Here is a 21,927-nt window from a genome sequence, read left to right as displayed (position 1 = left end):
TAAAGGTGAAGTGAATAACACTGATAATTTTGGTAGTACAGGAGGTCCTTCCCCTTTGGCGTTTCGTGGTTACGTCACCATCTTCCATAAATTGATTCAGAAAGTTTTCTTCCATCATTCTGATGTACGCCGTTTGCAAGGCTAGAACAAATTTGACCCAGGAACTAGTTGGTGAGCGGACTAATACATCATCAGACGGCGCTATAAGAGGAAGACGACTTTGTTTACATTCGTTGGTTGTAAGTCACACTACATTCTGCCGCTGTGTTAGTGTAAGTTCCGACTGACAGTAACAACTGCGTTGTGTTGCACCGTAGGAATAGAGATCTGACGCAGGTCGAGGACCCCCTATATTTAGTGTTCTGCTGGAAAACCTTGGATTTTAGCATCTGTGTTGATGAGACTTAAACACCCAAATAAACATTGTCACAGAGCAAGCACACTCTTTCATGCAAACAGCAATCCCAAATGTCGCTGGCTTACCCCTAGAGGAAAATGCACCCCACCACATCATAAAAACATCAAACAATCAGGAACATCTTGAGGAATATAACAATCACCCGACATGTTGATCTGACCTCCAAACTTCCTAGACCCCATTCTGTTCTCGCATCAACAGGATGCAGTAGAACAAGTTTGATTCCCTGAGACCCCATTGCAAAACCCAGAGTACCCAAAGGATCCACTGGTGCCAGAACCCATAGGACACCCTGAGAGGTCCTCTGGTCCAGACCTAATGGTTCAGAGCATTTATGACCACATAAATGGGACCAGCACAATATTAGGCAGGTGGTCATAATGTTATGCCGGATAGATGTAGTTGAAGGGTTTGGAAGCAGAGTGATGTACCCCATTTCTTGTAGTTTTTGAGAATAGTGGGTTCAAAGTTTTATGTTTTCAAGAATGGTCCAACATTTGCTATATTTGGGCTGTGGGTTAAACCACTTTACCACTAAAATCTACACCATAAAATATTACAGAAATTGTAAAAAAAAAAAAAAAAAAAGAAATCTCATTTTGGATTTTTTGATGGGTTAGACCACTCTGCTTTCAAACCCCCCCCCCCCCCCCCCCCATACACACACAGATAGATACAGTAGATAGATAGATAGATAGATAGATAGATAGATAGATAGATAGACGGACAGACAATGAACAAAATCGTGATTATTTTCAGCAGCGCCAATTATTTGCATTTGGCGCTGCTGAATCCAGGTTTTTAAGCCGAACACCAAAATACAAACAAAAGAAACAGGAGCAAGAGACAAAAAATGGAGATGAGGCGAGCTATTGATGCACCAGTCTTCCCTAAACTAATTTTTGAAGCAATCATCAAGAACAGTGAGGCTACTCACTTTTTTGACACTTTTAGATCTTTTTTGTTTTTTTAGTCTTAAACTTTTGGTCAGCTGCCGAACAGCCTACTTGAGTTTTAATGCAATTGTCAATTAAGTGTCTGTTCTCTATTTCTTGTAATTTTGTTCCAGTATGTGTATTCATGTAAGAGGGGTATATATATATATATATATATATATATATTCTACAATTTCATTCAGCGGATGCACATCTGTGACGTACATCTGAGAGTAGATTCAACACAAGCAAGAATCTAGAAAGGATAAAACAGCCTGGATAAGAGCTGTGATATAGGAGCTTGGTGCCTACAGGTGGTGTGGGATGTAATAGGATTTTAAAAATTTATTTATTTATTGCTTTTTGCAGTCAAGTATCAAGGTGTTCAGTGAAGAGCTGGTTTTCGTCTTTTCTTAATGACTTAGAGGGACTCTGCAGATTGAACACAGTCTGGTAACTCGTTCCACCACCGGGGAACCACAGAAGAGAAGAGTCTAGCCGTCAAAACATTCTGGGGACATTTGAGACTTCAATTAATTTGCTGAAAAAGTGCAAAATATGAGACCTTTAGAACACGCCATTGAGCTTTTCCTCATGAGACTCCTTCAAAAGCGTGACTGTCACACATGGAGGAAGCATAAATTTAATCTTTAGAGTATGCACGTACAGACAGCATGGATGGACTGTTAAATAGGCTTATGGGGGCCAGCAAGGTCAGGGGGCCCCTGGGCAAGAGCCTCTGTTTGAAGTCACCGATCGACTTTCATGCACTAAATTCAAACAAACAAAAAGGTGCAAAGAAGCCACAAAGAAATGCTAAATGACCACAAGTAGGCTAAGAAGGACAACACAGGAACTCTTCAAGTCTGGAGGCCTTTCACATGTCTGCCCCCAGGGGCCCTATGAATCATAATCCATCCATAACAGTGCGTGGAGCAGCACCTCCAAACCTTTGGCTCTGTCTGTGAGCTCTGCTGTCATTCTGCAGGAGGTTCAGCTGGCTGCTGATTAATGCTGCAGGAAGCTTCCTCTGCCCTCCTTTACTTTCTCTGTTGATCATGTACAGAGCATCAGCAGAAAATAAACAAAACAACTGGATAGGACAAAAACAAAACTACAGAGCAATCCAAATCAACAAGAAAGCAAGGCAAAAGAATCATAAGGAGACACAAAATGACCACAATGAAATGTAAAACAGTCCCAGATAGACGCAAACTGACAACACAGAGGTGCAAAACGGCTGCAAAAGGATGCAAGAAGACAACAAGCAGGTGTGAAACTGCTACAAAAATATGCAAAATGAAAACAAAGGTCCAAAATTGCTATAAAAAATGCAAAATTCAAGTAAAGAAGCGCTAAACTGCTATAAACACATGCAAACTGACCACAAAGAGTGCAAAAATCATGCAAACTGACAACAAAGTAGTTCAAAACCGATATAAAAAGATGCAAACTGACAACAAAGAGGTAAAAAAAACTGCTATAAAACACACAAATTGCTCTAGAAACATGCAAATTGACAACAAAGAGGTGTGGCGGGCGGGGCAGAAGGGGCGGTTGATGGCGGCAGCGGCTTGTGGCGGAGATGGCCCGAATATTCGGATCCGTTCGTCTGGTCTCCCGGGTTCAAATTTTGCCTTCGTTTTGTCTTCAGTTAAACTGAAGAATTCCCAAACAGCGGAGGTCTTCAGCATCTTGTCTTGTGTTTATGCAACGAAGTGAAGAGTGACTTCAGAGTCGGCAGCCGCCCAGCCATTCGGGTGGTAACAAACATGAATAGATGAGCCGAGATGAGCCGAACACGACGGGATGAGCCGAAGTGAGCCGAAAGCGAAGGGAAGAGACGGGCTCCGAACATTTCCATCTGGGGGGAGGAAGGAGTGATCACATAGACAAATGTGTATGCGTTATAGACATATGTGTATATGTTTATGGGGGGGGGTATTCGGATACCAAAATTAATATCTGGATACCGCCGTAGCGAACGAATATTTGGATATTCAGGTCCAGCCCTAATAAAAACATGCAAAATTAGAATATTCAAGTGCAGAAATGCTACAAAAAGATGAGAAAAGACAACAAAGAGGTACAAAACTGCTATAAAAACATGCAAGCTCACAACAAAGAGGTGCAAAAGAGCTACAAAAAATGCAAAATGACAACAAAAAGATTTAACAACCACAAAGAAACACCAAGCAACTCATAAAGATGCCACCCTACAACAAAAACGTCTCAAACTGCTGAAAAATGAGCGCAGTCACGGCTACAGTGACAGCCTTTAAGTCTGGAGGCCTTTCACATGTCTGCCCCCAGGGGCCCTATGAATCATAATCCATCCATAACAGTGCGTGGAGCAACACCTCCAGAACCTTTGGCTCTGTCTGTGAGCTCTGCTGTCATTCTGCAGGAGGTTCAGCTGGCCGCTGATTAATGCTGCAGGAAGCCGCCTCCTGCTTCCTCTGCTGATCTGTCAGTCAACACCAGCCTCCGCCGTTGCCCGGCTGATCCTCGCTCCGTCTCTCTGCAAATGTCACGGGCCGCCGCTCACATAAGGAGCTTTAAGCCCTAAGTAGCGAATTCATTTGGATGAGAAGAAGGAAGCACGGTAAATTAATCAGGAGGAAGAGCGCCTTCCAAAAGAGCGACCTGCAGCGCTCATTACTCGCCTTTGCCGCTCTTTAATGAGAAAACAAAAGAACTCATTAGCCACGCCGACGCCAAACACAAACACGCGCCGTGATTATTTTCTCATGTTGTTACACGGCTGCGGAGTTTCAGATTCATTTACAGATCCGCAGAGCAAACACGGCTGCTGTTTCAGGGTTACAGAGGGCAGAGCGACGACGTCTGAGGGATCCTGAAGAGAGCCACGAGAGGTGATTAACGGTGTCAACGAGAAGATGAGGGCGTCAATGGTTATTAATGAGGTCCCGGATTCGTTGTTGCTGCCGAGCTCATGAAGATTAGGTTACTAATGGGGTCTTTCACGAGGTTATGGGACCCCAGATTTTAGACGTGAAATAGATGAGATGACAGACGTGGCTGGATTGTTTTAGAGGAACCGGGGACCAGAACTTGCTGTTGGCCCCCCGATGAAAAAATGAGAAAAATGGCTATGTTTGGATGTGAGATGACAAAATAATCCTTATGCTACAGCATCAAAGGTGCAAGAACATGGAAAAATACCAATAAGTGTGGAATATAAAAAACATTGCACAGAGTTATTCAAATATAGAACAATCTTTATTTTACACAGATCCTTCTATTTTTACAAAAAAATTATATTTGACACAACTTTTTAATTATACAAAATATTGATAATGCAGCATGGTTGTAAAGCAAAGAAAATTACCTCAAAGATACGTAAAACTCCCCAATGATGCTAAACGACAATCGAAGCAAAATGATCACAGAGAGGCAAAAAGAGACTCCAACCACAAAAAGCAACAAAAACAGACAGAACAACATGAGAGTTTCAGAAAAGATGACAAAGATGCAAAGTGACCACAAAGAGATGATAAAATAACATCAGAAAGATGCAACAACCAAAAAAAGATGCATAAAAACTACAGACATAAAATCACTACAGAGAGATCCAGCTGGACTCCAGCAACTACAAAGAGACACAAAAGTTACAGAAAGATACAAAGTGACTATAGAAATGTGTAAAACTGTTTCAAAAAGGCGCAAAACTGCAACAAAACAGTTAAACTACCACAAACAGGCACACAACAACTACAAAAAAATGTAAACTGACTAAATAGATGTGTAAAACTGCTACAAAGACATAGTAGAAGAGGCAAAAGACGACAAGCAGATGAAAACTGAAAGAAACAACTGCAAAAATACAACACAAAGAAACAAAAAATATGCAAATCATACAGAGAGAGACACACAACGCAAACATAAAGGTGCAAATTGACAACAGAGGTGTAAAATAACTGGAAACATATGCAAAATGACAAGAAAAAGGTGAACTGACCAAAAAGAAACACAAAACAACTACACAAAGATGCGCAAACTGAGTAAAACGATGTGCACAACTGCTACTAAGACATGTAAAATGACAGAGGCAAAGTGACGACAAAGAGATAAAAACTGAAAGACACAACTACAGAAAAACAACACAAAGAAAACAAATAATATTTAAATCGACCAGAAAAAGACACAACACAAGAATAAAGGTGCAAATTGACCAAATTTGCAAGGATATGCAAAAGAACAACAAAATGAGGCTAAATGATTGCAGGGGAGGTGCAACACAACTACAACAACAAATACACCAACTACAAAACAACGAGAGAGACATACAAAAGATGAGAAAGATGAAAACTGACCACAAAGAGACACAAAACCTCTATAGAGAGATTCAGACACACTACAACAACTACAATGTGCAACCAGAAAAAGACAAAGCAGCTACAGAAAACTGACTGCAGAAGTGTGTAAAACTGCTACAAGAGCATGTAAAATAACAAAAATAGGAAAAATGACAACAAAGACATGAAAAGGGAAAGACACAACTACAAAAATACAACGCAAAGACAACAAAAAATGGGCAAATCAGCCAGAGAAAGAAACACAAGACAATCATTTGTGGTTTTGCATTTCTGAAGCTGTTGGGTTTATTCTCTTCAGTCGCTGTTATTTTCCTCAGTCATGTATCTGCCATGATACTCAAAATGTCACAAACATGTGTCGACCAGCCAAACGCTGATCGGTTTTGGCTTCGACTGTTTGTGTGGCAGGAGGCCCAGCGATGATTCCAGCTCTGTTCACAAATCTAACATCTCAGGCCTCTTGGGAAATTAGGGATTAACCTTGTATGGTGAACACAGAGATTGTTTCCTTTCTATTCTAAATGAAACCACAGAAGGCGGATATATTCCTCACTGTGTAGCTTTGGGTTTGGGTTTTGTAGTGCGCTCCCTGAAGACGAGCTGTCAAAATAAACCTGACAGACTGATGCGTTTTCTCACCTTCTGCAATCCTCCCGACGCTCCGTTCGATGCTTTAAAGAGCTCTGATAACTCGGGGTTTCACTTCGCTAGAGTTTTTGCACCCGTGACAGTTGGAGCGCTGCACTTATCTACCACCTGAAAAAGGAAAATGATCACCAGCGGCTCTCCCTAACAGATGTTCAGACATATTCTGGAGATTTCTGTGGAGAGAGATGCAGGGACTGTGTTTATTTTTTCCCCCAAAGAATTTGACAGCACTTTGAAAGATAACTGCTTATTTTGAGGTGCAGCTTGTCAGACTGTGACACAGGTCAGTGAAAAGCAGATTTATATGTAAACTCTTAGCTGCTATATGGAGCTTATTATTTAGCATTGGAAAATATCACATAGCATACATTATTATGCTACAGAAACACCCATCAAGGTTGATCCCAGCTCTGTTTGAAACATCCATTGTGGCCAGAGGTCATTAAGCATCACAGAAGTCTTTATCATGGTGTCCCTTTTACTAGCTAAAGCCCCACAATGCTCTGTGCTTGTCAGTGCGGGACAGTTGGAACAACCAGGTGATCCACAATACTGGAAGTCTTATCTTGAACATATTTGCAAGGACAGCGCTGCTTTAGAAGCAGAAACAATCTCAGCATGAAGAATTGAAGAAGCACAAAAATGGCCCACTCATTTGGACTGAAACTTGGCATAAACTGACAAACTCAAACACAAGAAACTCAGAAATACAAATTGCTTTTCCATATTTTATCGTTCGGCCTTGGGCATATGACACACACTGCAAAGGCGACACATCACATATGTTGCTATGATACAGAAGCATGCATGTAGTTGATTCCAGCTTGATTTGACACATTCACTGTGTTCAGAAGTCATTAAGCATTACAGAAGTCTTTGGCTGTGTCCGAAATCGCATACTAACGTACTACTCATACTAAATGTGACGTCAAAATAAGTATGTAGCGCGTTCACACTGGATAGTATGAATAGATTGAGTACGCGAGAAATACCCGGATGTATACTATATCCGGAAAATTTTTAAGTATGCGCGGTGACCACACTAGTCATACTCAACCGCCCCATAATGCTTTGCGAGCTATCCACCAAAATGTAAGCCTCCGCGGGATATGTGGCCGGACCGGGGCGATTTTTATTTTATTTTATGTGGTTAAGTAGTCATCCTAATCACCCCACAGATTTGAGAAATAGGCGTTTTCTGACCAACGTTTTAAATTTGTCAGACGCCTCACAACGTGCTACTGAATGCTAGCAGCTAGTTGCAGCAGCTCGCTTTGCATACAGAACAAGTAGCAGCTACCTCCAGTAGCCTGCAGCTACAACTGAAACGATTCGCATAATCTGGCTAATAACTGCATGAGGAGTGCCGGCTTGAAATTGCCACATTAATTATGCGACTGTTTGTTAGCGTAAAATCGACCTGAAGCCGGCATTCAGCCGAGATATTTGATAGCCGTACTTCCGGTTTTTGTCGTCGGAGGTTTGAAATGCATTATGGGAAACGGAGTAGCATACTACAGTGTGAACGGTCGGCATTCTAATCATACTTATATTACGTAGTATACAGTATATACTCATTGAGAATGTAGTATGTAGTACGTTAGTATGCGATTTCGGACACAGCCTTTGTCATGGTGCCCCTTTATTATCTAAACCCTTACAATGCTCTATTCTTGCTGCTATAGAGGCAGAAAAAAATCAGTGTGAAGAGTAGAAGAAGCACTAAAATCACTGAATCATTTGGATTTAAACTTGGCATGAATTGGCAAACTTGAATACAAGAAACTCATAAATAGATACACACACTGCAAAGGCATCATATTACATATACTGCTATGATATGGAAACACCCATCAAGGCTGATCCCAGCTCTGTTTGAAACATCCACTGTGGCTAGAGGTCATTAAGCATCACAGAAGTCTTCTTCATGGTGCCCCTTTATTAGCTAAACCCCCACAATGCACTACGTTTGGACTGTTGGAACAACCAGCTGATCCACTATAGTTGATGTGTTATCTTGGAAAACATTTGCAGAGATGGAGCTGCTATAGAGATAGAAAAAAATCGCTGTGTGAAGAGTTAAAGAAGCACAAAAATGGCCGAATCATTTGGACTGAAACTTGGCATAAATTAAGAAACTCAAACTCAGTAAAGTCATTACCAGAAATGACTGATTGTATTTTACACCCATTTACTTGATTCCAGCCTGATTTCACATATACACTAGCCTAGCCGCGCTAGACCCATGTTTCTGAAGGCACAAGGGTCTAGGGCCACTCGACAGGGAGGGAGGTGGGCTCAAAGGTTGTCTTTCAAATCACTCTGCAGCAATTGGGTAGGTATACAACCAATCAGCGCAACGGAAAGGCTGACGTAGTTCCTAGAGCGCCGGCGGATTGTGGCTAAGTCCCATTAGCTTCCCAACCAGCGGAGCCAACTTGTATATTAAGGATTTCCCATATCCCATCGGCATAAGTCCAAATACGTCTTTCTTCTTAATGAAACACTTCAGTGCCGTCCTTTGTTTATCGTTCAAGTTGAATTTTAGCTTCAAATCTTTAAGGGCTGTGGCCAAAACCGAGTCAAAAGATAACTGTTTATTGTGCGCTGGTTGTTTCTGTCAGAATCGTCACGCCTCTGTCGTCACTTAGTTACGCCCGCCTTCTGACTCTACACTTCATGGTGATTGGTCCGGCCAGTTTTAGGAGAATCCAGCCTCGAGCCTTATGGAGGGTAACTAGACCCACCCTGGCAGAGAATTAAATTCGTTGCCGTGGGTTGTCTTGCGCGGCTAGGCTACATATACACTGTAGTCAGAGGACATTAGGCGTCATAGAAGTCTTTGTCATGGTGCCCCTTTACTACCTAAAACTGTGAGCTGATAACTGTTCATTTTAAGGCGAAGGTAGACTGCAGCTTGTCAGACTGTGACACGGTCAGAACACGGCAGAGTTATATGTAAACTCAAAATTAAACACAAGCATAATATCAAAATGTGTCCCAAAATACCATTATAAATAAGCATTGGGATGCTCATAATCAAATTGTTTTCTGCAGACATTAGTAAACATGCTTGTTTGGTATGACCTGCAGCAAAAATGTCATCTGATTTTTTTTTAATAGTAGTTTCAATGGAAAAAATGTATTTCTACTAAATCATGACTCATACTGCAAATGTCAAAATAATTGCAAAATGTTTTTATTTAATTTGGTCATATCGTTTCGCCCTATTAACAAGCAAACTTTGATAACTTCAAGGAAAAAAGAGCTAAATACAAAAAAATGATGTGACTTTAACTTGTGTTGACAAGTTCTGAACACAACACTGACAGTTTATCAGTTTTTTTTAAAAAGTGTTATGGTGAACACTTTATTTCCCAGATGTTGAAAAGCAGCTTTAATAACTCACTAAGACAAATTAATTCTGGCCATATTACAACAGGCTGATTTACTGAGTGCATTTCAGGTCATAGAGTCGCCTTGTTTTTCTTGAATTTATTATTTTGCCGTGTTCGTTTCTTAGTGTCTTTGCTTTCTCATCCATATGAATAATTCTGTTCCTCCAGCTGTCTGGACTTAAAGGCCTTCTCCAAAGTGCCTGTTAATTGGAAAGATTCTCTCCTGGAACGTCGTGTTGACTTTGTCCACATTATCTCCTGAAAAGCCTGAGACTTAGAGACCTTATAAGAATTCCTGCTCAGTCCTGACCTCTGCCAGTCCGTCACCTGGACCTACGTTCAGAAGATTTTGGACAATCTAAGCGAGGACACGCCTTCTCATTCAATGCTTTTTATTTATTTGTATAATTTTCTACATTGTAAATTAATACTGAAAACTTTTTTGTGAACACCATTTTTGTTCTTCGACCAAAGAGTTCTCATCACTATTTGGTCAAAATGACAAAAAACACAAGTCATTTACCACATTAGCAATGTCTAGACTGTATTTATGATTAATTTAATGTTATCTTAAGTGAAAAAATGCCTTTCTTTCAAAATTAATGACCTTTTTAAGTGAGCCCAAACTTCTAAACGGTAGTGTAGGTTTCAAATCTTATTTTTCATTAAACTAAAACTGAAGGTGTGAAAGAACTGCATCACAGGAATCCGACAGATCATCATTTTAGCTCCAATCAGACTTTGATGATCAATATGTCGCGATGGCAGCAGCAAACAGTGGTCTAAGTGAACCGGACTTGAGTGTATATTCTGTTTGATGTGCCTTTAGAAACCTCTCCACACACCGAAACAAGCTTCCACACAGAGGCAGAGTTTGTTCTTAGCATAAAGCAGCTCCCCTCATTCCACTCAGGACGTGGCTTTTGTGATGCAGTTGCCGGGTAATCAATGCTTGTGGCGCTAAAGCCTCTCTCAGCCTTTTGGTCCTTTCGGTCACTAGAGGCAACAGTGAATAGCAGAGGACCTATGGGAACACAGTATTCCAGGCTGAGCTCGGTAATTGGTCCTGTTTGCCAACTTTGTTCACTCTTCCTGTTTCGGTCCACATTTCTCAAGTCTAGGTCCGAATGTTCATTGGCCTCCCGTCTGTCAGCCGGTTCATGTCTTTCCTCTGTCTTACTTTGTAGGCTTTAACCCCGCTGTTCGCCCGTCGCTCCTGCCATCCTCTCCTCTGTTTCCGTTGTTGAGAGCTTTTCCTCTCAGAGGGTGTCTGACAGAAAGACAACAAACACTTCTGTTTCAAAGCCTTTCTGGGTTTTTATCCTCTTTCTGAGGACGGGCAGCTGTGTGAGAGATTTACTTGAAAGATTAGGCTCTGTTGCTCCTCCGGATTCCCCCTGAAATTCACTCCGAAACTAAATCTACATCTTTGCAGTTTTCTGACACAAGTGCTGACTTCAAATCCTGCTAGATTATTTGGCAACAAATAATCAGGAAATGTGGTTTTATTTAGTGCCTATATCACCTGTCAGTTTGTTCTTTGTTAATTTGTCACAGTCATTGGTGCTCATGCTGGAGTGTAGTCGTGTGTTGGTTCTGATTGATATATTGATTATTGGGAGGCAGAGGAGGTCTCACCTTTTGCCTGGGAGTTAAAGGAAAGCAGCAAATCCAACGCCGCCACAAAAACAACAGGAAAAAAAACAACTGAAAAGAAGAAGAAAATCCTGTATGAAGGTTCAGACAGCTGTGTTCTTTGTGCTAAAAGCTTCTGTAAGTTGCGGAAAAGACGTTGTTTTCCTGCAGTATGCCGGAAGAATAAAGAAATAATCCTTTAAGTTTGTTGTGGAAGGAGTTGACGAGGGGCTGCACAGTGGCAGCACTTTTGCCTTGCAGCAAGAAGATCCCCGGTTCAAATCCCCGCCTGGACCTGGGATCTTTCTGCATGGAGTTTGCATGTTCTCCCTGTGCATGCGTGGGTTTTCTCCGGGTACTAAGGCTTCCTCCCACAGTCCAAAAACATGAGGAGGTTAATTGGTTACTCTAAATTGCCCGTAGGTGTGAATGTGAGTGTGATTGTGTGTCTGTATATGTAGCCCTGTGACAGACTGGTGACCTGTCCAGGGTGTCTCCTGCCTTCACCTGAGTCAGGTGGGATAGACTCCAGCGACCCTAATGAGGATAAAGCGGTGTATAAAGAATGGATGGATGGAGTTGACTGGCTTGATCGATACTGTTAAAAGACTGCAAATAGGGAAAGAAGCACCAAAGATGAAAGAGGACAAAGTTGATTTCACATGGAAAGATGTGTATACAGTGAAAAATGATTCAAGACTTTTATCGTCATAGTACAGCGGCAGACAACAATACAATGAAATTATGGTATTATTCCCTGAATTAAAATAGAATAAGTAGGGTAATCAAGAATAAAATAAATAATAAAATACATAGTATAAGAAAATGTATAAATATTATCCAGGAAGCTGGGCTCCACACAATTACAGCTCAAAACAAGCCGTAACAAAGAGGTGCAAAACTCCCACCAAAAATGCAAAATCAGAATAAAGTGGTGCAACACTGCTACAAAAAGATGCAAAGTGACAACAAAGAAGTGCAAAACTACAAACAGAGACAAAATCAGAAGAAAGAGTTGTAAAACTGCTCGAAAAAGATGCAAATTGACAACAAAGAGGTCTGAAACTGCTATAATATGATGCAAAATGATAACAAAGAGGTGTAAAACTACTAAAAAAAATGCAAAATCAGAATAAAGAAGTGCAAAATGGCTACAAAAAGATACAAAAAAGACAACAAAGAAGTGCAAAACTGCTACAAAAGATGCAAACTGACCACAAAGAGGTCTAAAACTGCTACAAAAAGATGAAAACTTAAAAACAGCAGTCTGGACTTACAAACTTTCTCCAAAGTGAAGATTTGGAGCCTGTTATTCAGAAAGATTCTCTCATGGAACGTCATGTTGATTTTACCCATGGTATCTCCTGAAAAGCCTGAGATTTAGAGACCTTATAAGAATTCCTGGTCATTCCTGACCTCAGCCAATCCGTCGCCTGGACCTGGAGTCATATCTTGTTCCTGATCATCCTCCAAGTGATGCAGCAGCTTCAGCATCCAGAGATGGAGGCTGTTCGGTCTCTGCCAATCTGTCATTGCCATTGAGGGAACACTTCTGGTTTTTCTTGTCCCTGTTTTGCAGTCCAGTTGTGTCACATTAAACTACCTCTGTAATCGTCTTTGCTGGGTTTTGCCATTTTATGTCTCAGTCAAGAGATGAGTGCTCCATGCAGTAAACCGCCTGGGATGAGAATAGATCAGGAGTCGTTTCAGGCTGAGCTGTTTGTTCTTTCACCTCATCAGGTTCTGCACCAGAAATAGCAGCTAAAACACAATGGCGGCTCGAGAAGAAGAACAACAAAAAGGTGCAAAACTGCTACGAAAAGATGCAAAAAGACAACAAAGAGGTGCAAAATTGCTACAATAAGATGCACAAAAAGACAACAGAGAGGTGCAAAACTGCTAAAAATTGCAAAATGACAAATAGATACAAAACTGCGGCAAAAAAAATGCAAACTGACAACAAAGAGGTGCAAAACTGCTACAAGAAGATGCAAAAAAAGACAACAGAGAGGTGCAAAACTGATACAAAAAGATGCAATCTGACAACAAAGAGGTACAAAACTGCGATAAAAAGATGCAAAATGACAACAAAGAGGTGCAAAATTGCTACAATAAGATGCAAAAAAAGACAACAGAGAGGTGCAAAACTGCTAAAAATTGCAAAATGACAAATAGATGCAAAACTGCGGCAAAAAAATGCAAACTGACAACAAAGAGGTGCAAAACTGCTACAAGAAGATGCAAAAAAGACAACAGAGAGGTGCAAAACTGATACAAAAAGATGCAATCTGACAACAAAGAGGTACAAAACTGCGATAAAAAGATGCAAAATGACAACAAGGAGGTGCAAAACGTCTATGAAAAGATGCAAGCTTTCACAAAGAGATGCAAAACTGCTATAAAGAGACACAAATGATGACAAAAAGATGCAATACTGCTACAAAAACATGCAAAAAGACAACAAAGAGGTGCAGAACTGCTGCAAAAAATGCATACTGACAACAAAGATGTGCAAAACTGCTTTGAAAAGATGCAAAGAGACAATAACGAGATGCAAAACTGCGACAAATAGATGCAAACTGTCAACAAAGAGGCGCAAAACTGCTATAAAAAGATGCAAAAAGACAAAGTGCATGAGTGCTCCATGCACTAACCCACCTGGGAATAGAATAGATCAGGAGTTGTTTCAGGCTGAGCTGTTTGTTCTTTCACCTCATCAGGTTCTGCAGCAGAAATAGCAGCTAAACGCTCGGCAGGAACAGCTGGGCTCCACACAATGGCGGCTCCCCCACAAATAGTCCCCGAAGCAGGAAAATAAAAATTGTCTCCCAAACAAAACAAATCCTCCTCGGAGGCCTCTAGAGGTTGCATTGTTCATTACACCCCAAAATAAGCAAGAGACGTAAAGAAGACCACGATGATTATGGCAGCAATTTAAAGAAATATGCAAATCACCACTGGAAGGACTCATCTCAAGTTTTCACTGAGACACAAACTCTTAAAATATTCAGTTTTATACAAATTGTAGCAGAAGGCAACTGCTACAATACGGCAAAACACCAGAAATTATACAAATTAGCTTTGCTAACTCATTGAGAACAATTAACTGAAATGTAATCTATAATACGGCCAAGAGCAACATCGAAATCACAGAAACTTTAGTTTTTGATCAAGTTAAATGCAACATAACAATTTAAACAACTGAATTTGATGCACAGAGATGAGTTTTTGAAGCTTTTCACAAAGATGGAGGAACTTTAAATACAGAAAAATGTAGAGTAATTTCCTTTAACATCTTAACTTAAGGAGCTGAAAATCTTTTTCTTAGACACAAATACTTAAAATATCAATTTTATACAAACTGCATCCTGCTAAAATAAGGCAAAACACTGGAAATAATATGAAACTGTTTTGCCAACTCATTTAGCTGGACAATTGAGCGAAATATAATCTGCAATACGGCCAAGAGCAACACCTAAATCACAGGAGCTGCAGTTTGTGATCAAGTTAAATGCAACATAACAATTTTAAACACCTGAATTTGATGCACAGAGATGAGTTTTTGGCATCTGAATCAATGATGGAGGAACTTTAAAGATGGAAAACTGTAGGATAATTGTCTTTCTGTCTTCAAATAAAGACGTAAAAACCTTTCACTGAGACATAAATGCTTAAAATATCAACTTTATGCAAATTACAGCTTGCTTAAACAAGGCAAACCACCGGAAAAAAACACAAAATAAGTCCACAGACTCATAAATATATTATGATATAATCAAATCACAGGAGCTGCAGTTTTTAATAAAGTGAAAATGTAACATAACAATTTATCACCTAAATTTGATGCAGATATGTGTTTTTGGAGCTTTGATCAATGATAGAGGAGCTTTAAATATGGAAAAATTTAGAATAATTATCTCTACATCTTCACATAAGGACCTGAAAACCTTTTACTGAGACATCAATGCTTAAAATATCAATTTTATACAAACTGCATCCAGCTACAATATGACAAAAATACCAGAAATAACACAAAATAATTCCACAAACTCACAGTTATATTATGATTTAATCTGCAGTACGGCCTAGAACAACATCTAAATGACAGGAGCTACAAATTTCAGCTAAATTTGATGCACGGCGATGACTTTTTATGGGTTTTTGCCAACAAATAACCTCAATATAAACCAAAAACAGATCTACACCACACCATGAAAGGTGTAGGTCCATTCATTTGCAATTAATGAAGTTATAAATACACAGAAACAGAACTTAGAAAACGCCTTGAGGCCAACTTTTTCCCAGTTGATGTTTGCAACTCTTTGACAATCCAACCTTCTTTTCCTTCAGGCTTATCGTCCACACTGTTACATGAAAGTAAAACAGGTAATACCTGCTAGAGAGGCTTTATGACATCAACACGAGGCCAGTTTTTCTGTATTGAGGTATCTTTGCTGCTGAGTTCTGTGATTCCAGACGACAACGAGACGAACCACAACGTCGGACGGTTTTCCAGCCGACTGCATGGAGATGCTTCACTTCTGATTTGCTCCGGGAGGAATTTAAAATGCTTGTTGTCTTAGACACGCTTCTCTGTTTTTGGTGTTTCTGCCTTCGTTATTTATCTCAGTGCAGGAACAGCAGATGCTCACAGACGAATCAGTTCCAGTCGAAATGTGAGAAAAAAGGGCCTTTTGTGGTGCAACTAGTGTGCTAGACTTCACAGACAGCCGAAGTGATCAAATGTAGTCCTGAAAAGGGAAGATCTTATCAATTGAAACGCTGCATCTCAGTTACTTCTAAAATACTTAAGGACAGCAGTGTGCAAGAAAAAAAGCTGCTTAAAATTGTGAAATAAAACATCAAAGTCTAACAAAAGTGAATTAGTGATTCTTTTTTCTACAATATACCACTTTATGTACAAGTACATATATTTTAAAAGGTTTATTCTACCAAAAATGCTACTGTCTGTCCAAGAAATTCTTTTTTTCCTGGTTGATTCTGACCAAAATGCAACTTTCAGCCCTAGTATTTCTAATTTTGACGGTCTCTTTCACCCAAAATAATACTTTCTTTCCACATACTTGTAGTTTTGAAGGTTTATACTACAATCTGTCAAGAAATTATCGTTTTAAAGGTTTTTTTTCACCAAAAATACAACACAAAATTTTTAAAAAGTTTATTCTTCAAAAAAAGCAAGTTTCTTCTTTTAAAGGTTTCATTACTTCCAAAATATTAGTTTCTATCCCAGAATTTATCATTTTAAAGGTTTATTCTACCCTTTATTTCCAAGTAGTTACAGTTTTAATGGTTTGTTCCACTCAAAATCCCAATTGTTGTCAAAGTACTGATGATTTTTGAGGTCTGTTCCACCTAAAATACTACTTTTTGTCCAGAAAATTATGGTTTTAAAAGTATTGTGCTTGAAAACACTCTAAAAACACTACTTTTGTCCAACTACCTTAAATTTCACAGGTTTGTACCACCCAAAATGCTGACTTTGTCATGGTTGTAACTCCCACAATGTATGCCAACAGGGAACTACTTTCTTATTGGTTAATTTTTAAGTTTCTTTTTTTTTTTTTAGGTTTTAATTGGGTTAAGCTAATAGTCAATCATTAAAGTGACTGTTGGATGCAGAAATCGAGAGCAGGGATCAAATAACTTCCAGCTAATGGCAGGTTCAAACATGGCTGAGGATGAGCTGAAGTCTTCTTCCATGAGAGATGAGAACTTGTTCGTGCTCTGGACACAGTTTAGGCTTTAATAATCTGAGAAGTAGGGCGTGAAACAAGCCTTACACAACGGCGAAAAAGTCCTCTGACGCTGGATTCATGGTCACCTTGATGAGACAGTTGAGCACCCGGAGCGAAAATAACCTCGAATAATTTGTCTCCGGATAAAAGAGCTGCATGTTAGCAGAGAGCGGCTGAGTAAGAGGCGAGGTGGAGAGTCCCAAGTGGAAAATAGCTCGTGTTGTGTTCATCCATTTGTGCTCAACTGCATGAGATAGAGGAGATTTTTATCGTCTTTGTGTCTCTGAGCTGCCCGAACAAAAACCGAGGCAGCGTTCAGCCGGCCTCCTCTCGCATGAGCAGACGGAACAAAGTGAAACAGATGCAGACAAAAAGGGCAGAACCATTATCAGGCTCTGCTGGCCAGATGTGAAACAGCAGCAAGAAAGGTCAAGAAGGCGGAGGAGAATGTCAAAATAAGAGCGTGGGAGGGAATGGACGAGGAGGGTCGATATGAATCCAGTCATATTAGTCAAATACAATAACTAACATGTTGTATAACACAACAAAATACACTATTTCAACATACTGGAAGAGGAAAAGCTATGACTCAGCTTTCTGACATACATTTATCAAAATTCAGAATAAATTGTGTCTTACTAGGGCTTATTTACGAGATAAGACAAGTTATGATTTAAAAAACTAAATTATGAGATTATAAGGTTAAAATTCAGAAATAAAATACTCAGTTTTATTTGTGCAGATAAATTGATTAATCATTTACTCATTTACAGTCGAAATTTGCAAATACAATGGAAAACTTTTGTCCCTCTAAGTCAAAATTATGAGAGTCAAAAAATATGGAGCAAAAATTTAACTGAGGAAAACAAAACTAAATTTTGGAAGAAAAGCTGAACTGTAACATTAAAAGTCAAAATTAGGAGATAAAAAAAAAACAATTATGACATTAAATGTCAAAAAAATTGGATTCATTAAATCCAATTTTTTTTGATTGGAAGGGCAAATTTTTAAGACTAAAATGTCAGAATTTGCCATTCCAAGTCCAAATTACGGCATTAAAAGTCAAAACCATGAGCATACAATCAACATTTTGACTTCTGAAGTCAATATTTAGAGAAAAAAAACAGCCATAAAGGGTGAAAAATGTTAATAATTGCATAAAAATTTACATTGGGAGATGAAAAGGTCAACAACAGAGGGTTAGTGACAACACAACAAAAAGTACTGAAAACAACAAAAACTGAGAGAGAAAAATAACAAAAACTATTGAAAATGGCAAAAAATTGATTTAACACAACAACAAAAAAAGAGAGAAAATGACAAAAAATGAGACAAAACAATCCAAAAAAATTGAAAATGACAAACATTCAGACAAAACACAGCAAAAACATTGAAAATGACACAAAATGAGAAAAAAATAAACAAAAAGGTTGAAAATGACAAAAATGGAACAAAAAACAACAACAAAAGAAATAAAGTAAACTTTAATTTCTTTAAAATCACTCTTTATATAAAAGTAACATTACTGTAATTATTCTCTGAGAGCAGTGAACTGAGCCTTTAATTTGAAAAGACATTACAAAGTAAGATGAGAGCAGAATCACGTCTGATGGCCGTGGACATCTAAAACTTGTAAAACTTCCTGAGAGCAGCATATAATTAATGTGGAATAATTAAGGCTTATGATGACACTCTGCTGTAATTTGGACCGAGCACGTTCGCTTCGCTCTCCGGAGACCAAACTGGTTTTAGAAAATCAACAGCTACTTTCCTCACATGTGCAGGAGTCTCTGTTCTGTCGTTTCCACCAGTTTTCATGGTAGATTTCATGTTATTCCTCCTTTATCTGAGGCCTTGTGAGCTTTGTTTTGTGTGTTTTTCTTGCAGCTTTTATCTGTAATTTCCCCCCATTTAACTCTGAATCGTCTCCCTGCCCTCTTTGCTGCTCCACTTCTGATAAATATCTCAGTTTTTGTGTAATTAGTGATTGTGAAAAGACACGGCATCACGTCTTTGAGCAGAGGCAGTACGGTTCTTTTCTAATTGGCTGTCTTTAATCAGTTAATTAGTGCAGCTGACGTGTTAAATAACTGCTTATGTAGTTTCTTTATGGAAACTTCTTCAATAATGTCATATTAGACACCTCACAGCTGATCAACTCAAGAAAGGCGGAAAAAATCAATTCATGTTACACTTATGAGACTCTAAAGTTAGCACCAAATGACCAATAACTGATTACTTGTAATGCCCAGGTAACGGTGAAAAAGTTGAGATGGGAAAAAATGCTCTATTTTATTGTATTTCAACCCAAATCCCGATCTAGTTCTAAACCTAAATAAGTGGTTCAAAACTGAACAAAATGCATGAAAAGGAAAACGCAAAACAAGAATTAAAGGTTGTTACATCTACGAGATTAGAAATTATGAAGTAAATAAGTCAAAATAAAGACATAAAATTCTACACTTGGATGAGAAAAAATATAACAAACAAAAAATTAAACATTATAAAAATAACATCAAAGTTGAACTTATGAAGGTAAATTAATGCAAAATTTTCTAAAACATGGAACAAATAAATAAATATGAAATAAGGCAAACATCAGCCACAACAACTACAACTGCTAGTAGTGTCACTACTACTGCTACCACCACCATCAACAACCACTACTACAACCACTATCATCATCAGCAACAGCTACTGCCACCACTACAGCTACGTCTAGTACCACTACTACTACTCCTATTGCCACTACCATGATCAATAGCAACCACCACTACTATTAATTCAACCACTACTACGACTAGCACTACCATAAATAACGACTACTACTACCACTACCATCATCAACAGCTACTACTACTACTACCATCATCATCATCAACAACTACTACTACTATTGTCATTAACAACTACTACTAAAATCACAAACAACTACTACCACTATCATCATCATGAACAACTACTTCTTCTACCATCATCATCAACAACAACTACTACCATCATCAGTAATAACTACTACCATAATCATCAACAACAGCTACTAATATTACCACTACCATCATCATCAACATCAACAACAAGAACTACTACTATTACTGGTATCATTATTATTATTAGCAGTAGTAGTAGTAGTAGTAATATTAATAATAATAAAGTATTTGTCAGTAAAATCACGCAGGATGTTGGATGCAGGATGATGCCCAGCAGAGAACGACAAAGGTGCAAGATGCTTGTATTTACACACCTTTTTTTTTGCTTTTTTTTCCCTTTTAAAATGTATCCTTGTGAACCAGAACAAAGGTGTCTTTCTACTGGTCTAAACTCTCTGCGGAGAGCTTCAGTTGGAGCGATTATAAACTTCTCCTTCATCTTTATATTAAATCGTGAATCACTTGGAGCACGAACGGAATCATAGAAGTGCCAGAGACGGCAGCTCTACCTGAAACATGAGCACATTTTAACGATCCGTGTTGCAACAGCGCAAATTCTTTCAGAGGTTTTAAAGAGAGAAGCGGCAGAAGAAGAAGTCAACAGTGTCTCATTATGTCTGAAAACTGTTCAAACACTTTATTTTACTGCTTTAATTGAGCTCTTACATGAGCGTCTTAGAGGGTTTTCGCTTTTGTCTCTCACTGAAGAAAAATTCTGTCTTTCTAGTAAACAAACAAAGCAAACCAAAAGGACACAAACAGGCAGAATTAAATAGCAGCTTTGAGTGTTTTTTTTCTTTCTGGCATATCAGGAGAAAAGAACCACAAGTTGAGCCTCGTAGAAAGCTGCGAATCCTTTGTTTTGTCAGAATTACTAGGACTAAAATGAATCAATGATGAAATACAAAACAAAGTCGCCACTTGGATTTATCTAAGCAAACAGAAGAGCCTTCCATTGGATAATTACTGCAGTGATGAATACAGCCATGGCCATAAGTTTGGACACAAGTACCATGACGCTTGTGAATCTTAGAAAATACCACAAAATTGTCACTTACAATATACTTATGTTCTGTGATAGACATCAAAACAGACATAAGTCATGCTGTGTCCAAACTTATGGCCATGGCTGTATATTGTAAGAGACAATTTTGTGGTATTTTCTAAGATTCACAAGCGTCATGGTACTTGTGTCCAAACTTATGGCCATGGCTGTATGTTTCAGCTACAACAACTTAGCTGATGCAGTGAGGAGCTTCTCATTTCTCAAACAACCATGCTGGAAGACATATCCTGTGGTCATGGAGATGATGTTAATCTGTCTCAGAAGAGTCAAATTATTGGTCTGCATCAAGCAAAGAAAACAACTAAGGAGATTTCTGAAACTACTAAAATCGGGTTAAGAACTGTCCAATACATGACTAAAACCTGGAGGATAGTGGAGAACCATCATGTGTGAGGAACAAATGTGGTCAGAACAAACTCTTAGATGATCGTAGGAAATCAACAGTAAAACTCACGGTTGTGTTTAATTGTGACAGTAAGAACATTTCCACACGCACAATGTGAAGGGAACTGAAAGGATTGGGACTAAACAGCTGTAGCTCTAAGAAAACCACTGATCAGTGAGGCTAATCAGAAAAAAAGGATTCACTTTGCTAGATAGCATAAAGATTGAACTCTGGAGCATTTAAAGAAGGTCATGTGATCTGATGAGTCCAGATTTACCCTGTTCCAAAGTGATGGGGGCATCAGAGTAAGAAGAGAGGCTGATGAAGTGATGAACTCATCATGACTAGTGCCTACCAGCCTGTGGGGGTTAGGGTTATGATCTGGGGTTGGTCAGGTTCAGTAACATTGTGTTCCC

At 39.0% G+C, this 21,927-nt stretch overlaps 1 protein-coding gene across 1 annotated transcript in view; it reads left to right on the top strand.

The window, feature by feature from the left end:
• Positions 1–21,927, top strand: part of htr2aa (5-hydroxytryptamine (serotonin) receptor 2A, genome duplicate a) — a 105,018-nt gene that overhangs the window by 2,547 nt on the left and 80,544 nt on the right. The window lies entirely within an intron of this gene.

This window comes from Acanthochromis polyacanthus, chromosome 14 (genome assembly GCF_021347895.1).
Source record: "Acanthochromis polyacanthus isolate Apoly-LR-REF ecotype Palm Island chromosome 14, KAUST_Apoly_ChrSc, whole genome shotgun sequence".
In the NCBI taxonomy this organism is placed as follows: Eukaryota; Metazoa; Chordata; class Actinopteri; family Pomacentridae; genus Acanthochromis; species Acanthochromis polyacanthus.
The sequence above is the reverse complement of the archived record's forward strand: the minus strand, read 5'-3'. Positions and strand labels throughout refer to the sequence as shown.